The following is a 6,751-nucleotide window of genomic DNA, read 5'->3' as shown; positions in this document are numbered from 1 at the left end:
TACTGCTAAGATATTGCTGTCGTACTTCCCGATTTAAAAGTCTTTTTAAATGGAAAAAATACGTCAAATGGAATTTTAAATTTGAAGGTATGGCTTAAGTCTGATTTACATCCTATTTACGTTTTGTCATCGTCTTATCATGAATGGACTTGACCTTTTCCTCAATTACTTCTACGGATATATTGGGCTTATTTTACTATCATTAGAGGGAAATTATTGGAATTTCAACGAGTCTCTACAGTGCGTCACATTTGTAGAATAATAAAGCAAACTAATACCGGTGTTATATAGTGCCTCCCCCCCCCCCCCCCCCCCCCCTGCGGAAAAATGGCTATTTAGCAGTTCTTCCCCCCGGAAAAATGGCTATATAGCAGTTTTTCCCCCACAGAAAGCTAACTATATAGTGGGCTTTCCCCCTTTTTATAGCCAGATTACCCCCACGGAAAACCTACTATATAGTGGATTTTCCCCCATTTTTACTTTCCGGCCATGTTTATGGCGGACCATTCGTGACAATAATTTGCAATAACTGATATGATATTAATTTCTCATAAAAAAGGATAATTATTGCATTTATTAATACACATGTACAGAATAAAATACATGGTTTTTCAACCCCCATAACATTCATGTGTCATCATCGTTTATTTCACCTGTTCTCACACCTTTTTGGAACACCTTTTACACGGATTTCGGAATACCTCGAATCTTTTCATCTAATCGATGCTTACAGTTTTGACCTCGACGTTATGAACACGTGAGAACACATTTGAGTGAAAATACGCCGGTTTGGAACTTTAATTTTCCAATGTATTACCATCAATGTATAAGCTTCTCCCAGGGAACTACTGACCAATCTTGACTTAAGGAATGAATTCAATATTTATTAGTTTTATACGATATAAAATGGTTTGGGGCAGTTTACGCTTTATAAACCGCGAAGCGGTTTATAAAAAAGCGCTAACTGTTCCAAACCATTTTATATCGTATAAAACTAATAAATATTGAATTCATTCCTTATAATTTAGTTTATTTGCTATCAATTGTTGATAAAAACAGTCATTTGATATATAAAATGACATCAAATTGTACAAAGTTCAAACATAACGTCAGGCGGATTGATACGTTTTTGACGTAAGTCTTACTATGACGTAGGCAACATTCTTTATACGATATAAAATAAATTTTTCAACCAATCAGAAAGCGTGTTACAACCAGAATTAAATTATTTAATTTTTCTAGAGGAAGGGAATAAAAAGTGGAAATGTATTACTCCCTTCGTCCGAAAGGCTATCAATTTTGAATTAATACCGTTAGAATTGACGATCTAAAAAAATATTATATATATCTTCTTCTAATTATCATATGGGAGACGGGGTGCAATGATATGATGTGAAACTGAAATGTTTCAGTTTTACTTTGATTGATGGGGTTCTAAATCATGGGTAAGGGGTATTTTAATTATGTAGTTAAAAGCATGTGTAAAGTTAGTGTTTACCATTTCGTTTTAAATTTACGCATATTCATGTTTTTAAGCACATTTTTACGAAACGCGAGATTTTATGGTGTAAACATTTAAAAAAAAAAATGAAATGTCTTCACAACCAGAACAATGTCGGTATCTTTGCTGGTTACTTTTGAAAATGTGAAATGGAGCCTGAACTAACCTTATGTATATATTGTTACTCACTATTTGTTAATTTTCCACTTTTAAGTTTGCAACGTGATTTATAAATATACAATTTTGAAAACGATGTCATATAAATCAAGATATACGATTCAATTACCTAAAAAACTTAAACTATTTGTTTCATATTTTTGCAAAAAAAGATTTACTTGTGTACCATATTATTTCTTCGAACAATGAAACAAGGGTAATTTTAAAAAAAAAAAAAAAATTTAAAAAGAAAAGCAGAATTAAACGTAATTTTCGATCATTCTGATAAAGAAATATATGAGTGATTGTGTATTTTTAATTGATGTTTTTACTTTTAAATGACCATCAAAATATGTTTATGTGGTCATCTATAGTTTTTGAGATATGGGGCCCTAAAAAATACATATTCTTTATAATTGGATTTCAAACATCGGGCTCGAAAACAACAAAAGGCCCCTAACATGCATGGGGGCTAAAATTTTCGGTGTCATCTACTAGTGGTATACTACTATCACTGTGAAAATATGGTTAAGTGGTCATCTCTTGATATTCGGGTCCCCACTTATAGAACACTATTCAATCATTATAATGGGATTTTAAACATCGGGCCCTGAAACATCAAGGGCCCCTACCCTGAGGGCTGAAATTTTCAGAGTCATCTTCAAGTGGTAAACTACTGCCACTATAAAAATATGGTGATATGGTCATCTCTAGTTTATGAGACATTGGACCCTAAAGAATACGCACTATAATTATTATAAAAGGATTTTAAAAATCGGGCTCTGAAACATCGGAAACAAAATTTCTCTAAAACAGAGGTTTAGCCTGGATGAAATTTTCACAAACAGACAGTCTGATAGATTTATCAAAAAATTCTTAAAACATTCTCGCTTAATACAATTTCAGAACACAGAATTATGCATATAAGTGTATAACTTGTAAAACAAAGTACTTTTTTTCAATAAATTACCTAGATTAAGTTCTATGTGTAATTCCATTACACACATGTTCAATTTTCAGCGTTGTCTATAGAAATAATAAATCGGCAAAACGAAACTTAACCTGTACAGATGAATGCAGATATACATGTATGCAACCTGGAGTGTAAAAACAATTATTTTAATCCTTACTGGATTTCCATAAATATTATTTATAAAATCTGCTCCAAAAACGTGAGGGAGAAACCCTACTATGGGAGAAAAGCTACTATATAGTAGCTTTTCCCTCGAGGAGAAAGGCTACTATATAGTAGGTTTTCCGGGGTGAAAAGCTACTATGGGGGAAAACTGCTATACAACACCGGTACATAATTTCAATTGTTATTCTGTATTTCTGTTTATTTCATCACAGGAGTCGGCGATTTTATCAATTTCTGGAAAATTAAATGAGAAACAGGCAAAAATCCTACCAGTGAGCTTCGTGAGCGTAGCGAGCGAAGCGACAGGATGGCAACGAGTTTTCTAGAATTACTTTATTTCGCTATCCAACTGATATTGAACACCAAACATCAACTCCGTGGTAATTGTATCAATTCCTTGCATTTATTTCCCTAAAATTATCCTTCAAAATCATTTTAAATCCATTTTTGCACATCTCGATCTTAAACAGCGGCCATTGCTAATTTCGTGTGACGTCACACTCACTGGACTTGCCGTACTTATCAACATTGGTTCTTTTCTCATGCGTTTTAACATGATATGTTATTGTGCGATAAAAAGAAAGGAAATCCACTTACTATGGAGACTTTCCAAAGTTGTGTGACATTTTAGGTGTCTTAAAATCATCCGATCAAAACGATTTTCATATCTGTTTTTTTAATTCCCCGCAAAGGAAAGCACTGGATTACCTCCCTTACTTTTCAAACAAGAATGTTGGATTTAAAGGGGCATGGTCACGATTTTGGTCAAAAATTATTTTTTCAATTTTAATGTTAATAATGCTTCAGTAAGGCATTTTTAATAGGCAACCAAAATTTGAGTGTCATTTGTTGAGTTATAAGCGAGTTACAGAGTTTACTATTCCTCGCTATGTAAACAAGGCTTTTGTTTTCATTTTGAATGTTGAAGTGAAAACTCCAGTTTAAGACCTAAAATGAATGGAACTGATTATTTATGCTTAAAATGAATAGGAATATAGACAAATCATCTTGAAAAATATTTTTACTGGTATATTAAACCTATGTAAACAAAAACAGGGCACGAGCCTTGTTTACATGACGAAGAATTGTGAGCCCTGTATCTTGCTTAAAACTCATCGACGGGCACCCAAATTTCATTTGATCATTAGAAATGCATTCATAAAGCATTTTAACTAATAAAAACAGAAAAATAAAATTTGACCAAAATCGTGACCATGCCCCTTTAACATAGTACAAGGTAAAATTTTGAATTATCTTACTGTTTATTTGATTATTTTAAAACGAAAGCATCAATGCACTTATAATTATTTTTGTCTAAATAACGCATCTTTCAATTTTACGAATGAAATATTTTCGACTCTGAGTGTGACGTCACACGAAATTGGCAATGGCCGCTGTTTAAGATCGAGATGTGCAGAAATGGATTTAAAATGAATTTAAAGGATAATTTTAGGGAAATAAATTCGAGGGATTGATAAAATAACACCACGGAGTTGATGTCTGGTGTTCAATATCAGTTGGATAGCGAAATAAAGAATTCTGGAAAACTCGTTGCAATCCTGTCGCTTCGCTCGCTACGCTCGCTAACCTCACTGGTAGGGTTTTGCTTGTTTCTCATTTATTTACAACAAATTGATAAAATCGCCGACTCCTGTGATTTCATATTGAATACTGATTTGAACTTGAATATCTATTTCAGTTCGGTGTTAAGTCAGACTGAATTTGTTTAATGAATGTTACGAATTTCTCTGGTGCATACATTAAGATATATGTGTTGAAGGCAGGTTTCATTTAGAAAAAACCTGAAATGAATTTTGCAATTAAAGAATGGATAAAAACTAATTTTAACAAATGTACCGTTGAAATAGGAAATAATTTACTCTGAACGAAATATGTATCTGAAAAAAGAAGATACATACTGGGTTAATAGATACATATGTTGAGACATAATGATTTCCATGCAATCTCAGATGATATTATTCTATTCATTGTCGTTGTAATGTTAATTGCTATTGACGTTTAAAGTTTCCGACTATCAACGCATGAATCTATTTTGACTTTTCTTTTCAACAATTATACGTATTCACAGCATTCTTAAATATCCTGGCTTTAACAGATTGAACTGCTGCGTAACCCATGATTTAATTTTCATTGACATCAGTTGTACTTACATGAATAATATAATGTATAACAACAATATCAAGAGAACCCTCTAACAAAATTAAGGAGTTTAAAGATTAAGTACATATACTTCTAGTGACTTTATTAGCTACCGCTATCTTGCAGCTAATTAAGATTATATATTTTTTTTACAACCGCCAACTTTATGGTTTTTCCCGAATATATGAACCTCATTTCTGCTATTCAGCAGCTTTCGCTTCCAAACCTTCTGAAAGAGATAACTATAAAGACACAAGGGCATTTGTCTCTTTTGTTTTTGTCAACAAAATTTGCAGGTTGGTTTGGGGAACAATGCCCCAAGCCTCTGAAGCAAATTCTAAAAACTAGTATGACCTTGCTCATAAGACGCAAATGGGACTAAATCAAATTGATCGAGTCCTATGATTACTTGAGTGAGTTTTTTTCCTGTGTCTACTATATCATCACTTTATTTGTGTTACCCATCTTCAATTTTCAGGGGGAATGTGACCATAAGAGAAAATCAAAGCACAGAGGTACTGACGGGGGTTGATTTTATTGATTATTATTCATTTTAAAATCAACAATATGTGATTTCGCAAGACAAGTAGTTTCTTAGCGGTATTGGAATAATTACACACCTTTTAAAAGTTGAAAATACTAAGTTTCATTCAAGGAGTTTCTGCAATGGAATTTTAATTCTCACAGAGTGACAACTTATATCAAATTTGATAGACTTTCAGAAACATTTATTTATTGAAATGCTAGCTGATGCATATAGTTAAACAAGTGTGACTGCTAAGATTTATAGAATTTAATTTCCAGAATATATACCAACCATTTTCACGATTTACAACAGTTGAATCTTGAACATGTTTTATCTGTTTTACCTGTTTATTAGAATTCACATTTAAGTGACGTTAAACAGTGTTTCACATGCATTTGGTAAGCTTCAATTCATCTGACAGAATACAGAATACAGGAAGTACGATAAAACAAATCAAGTCTGAAAAATGAAAAAAAAAAAAAAGCTAAATAATCTAGAGCAAACCAATTTCTAATCTGTAAAAGATGTTTATTAATTAATTCTCTTTTAAATATTTTGTTCGGCTTAAGTCTAAAAATTCTGCACTATACTTGCACTATACTATGCACATACTTACCTCGACTTGATATATCCTAGTGAACTTGAAATAAAAGATACCACTGAGTCTGCGTCATCTGTTTCATATTTGGATATTTTACTGGAAATGGACATTGATGGTAACATAACAACAAAACTTTATGATAAACGCGATGACTTCAATTTCTCTATATTCAACTTTCCATGCTTATGTAGCAATATACCTTCATGACCTGCATATGGTGTTTTTGTCTCTCAGTTAATTCGATACACAAGGGCATGCTCTTCGTATGAACAGTTTCTAAGGCGAGGCAAGCTACTAACAAACAAGTTGATAAAACAGGACTATCAACAGTCTCGTTTGAAGTCATCTTTTCGTAAGTTCTATGGTCGATACAACGACCTTGTCAGCAAATACAATCTTCCACTGGGTCGCATATTGACTGACGTTTTTCATATTAATTGTTAGACCATAATTAATCACCTCATTGTCTATGGAGTTTTCCGGGTTTTTTCCCCGATTACCACAAAGAGCACACGGCGGGTGTGACCGGTCAGCAGAGGATGCTCACTCCTCCATATATAGCACCTGATCCTACCTCTATCTCTTTTGAGGTCCGTGTTGCTCTGCTTTGAAATTGTATTTCGTTTAATAGATTTTTGAGATGGTTGTTATTGTCATTTTTTCATGTAT

The sequence above is a fragment of the Crassostrea angulata genome, chromosome 4 (assembly GCF_025612915.1).
Source record: "Crassostrea angulata isolate pt1a10 chromosome 4, ASM2561291v2, whole genome shotgun sequence".
In the NCBI taxonomy this organism is placed as follows: Eukaryota; Metazoa; Mollusca; class Bivalvia; order Ostreida; family Ostreidae; genus Magallana; species Magallana angulata.
The sequence above is the reverse complement of the archived record's forward strand: the minus strand, read 5'-3'. Positions refer to the sequence as shown.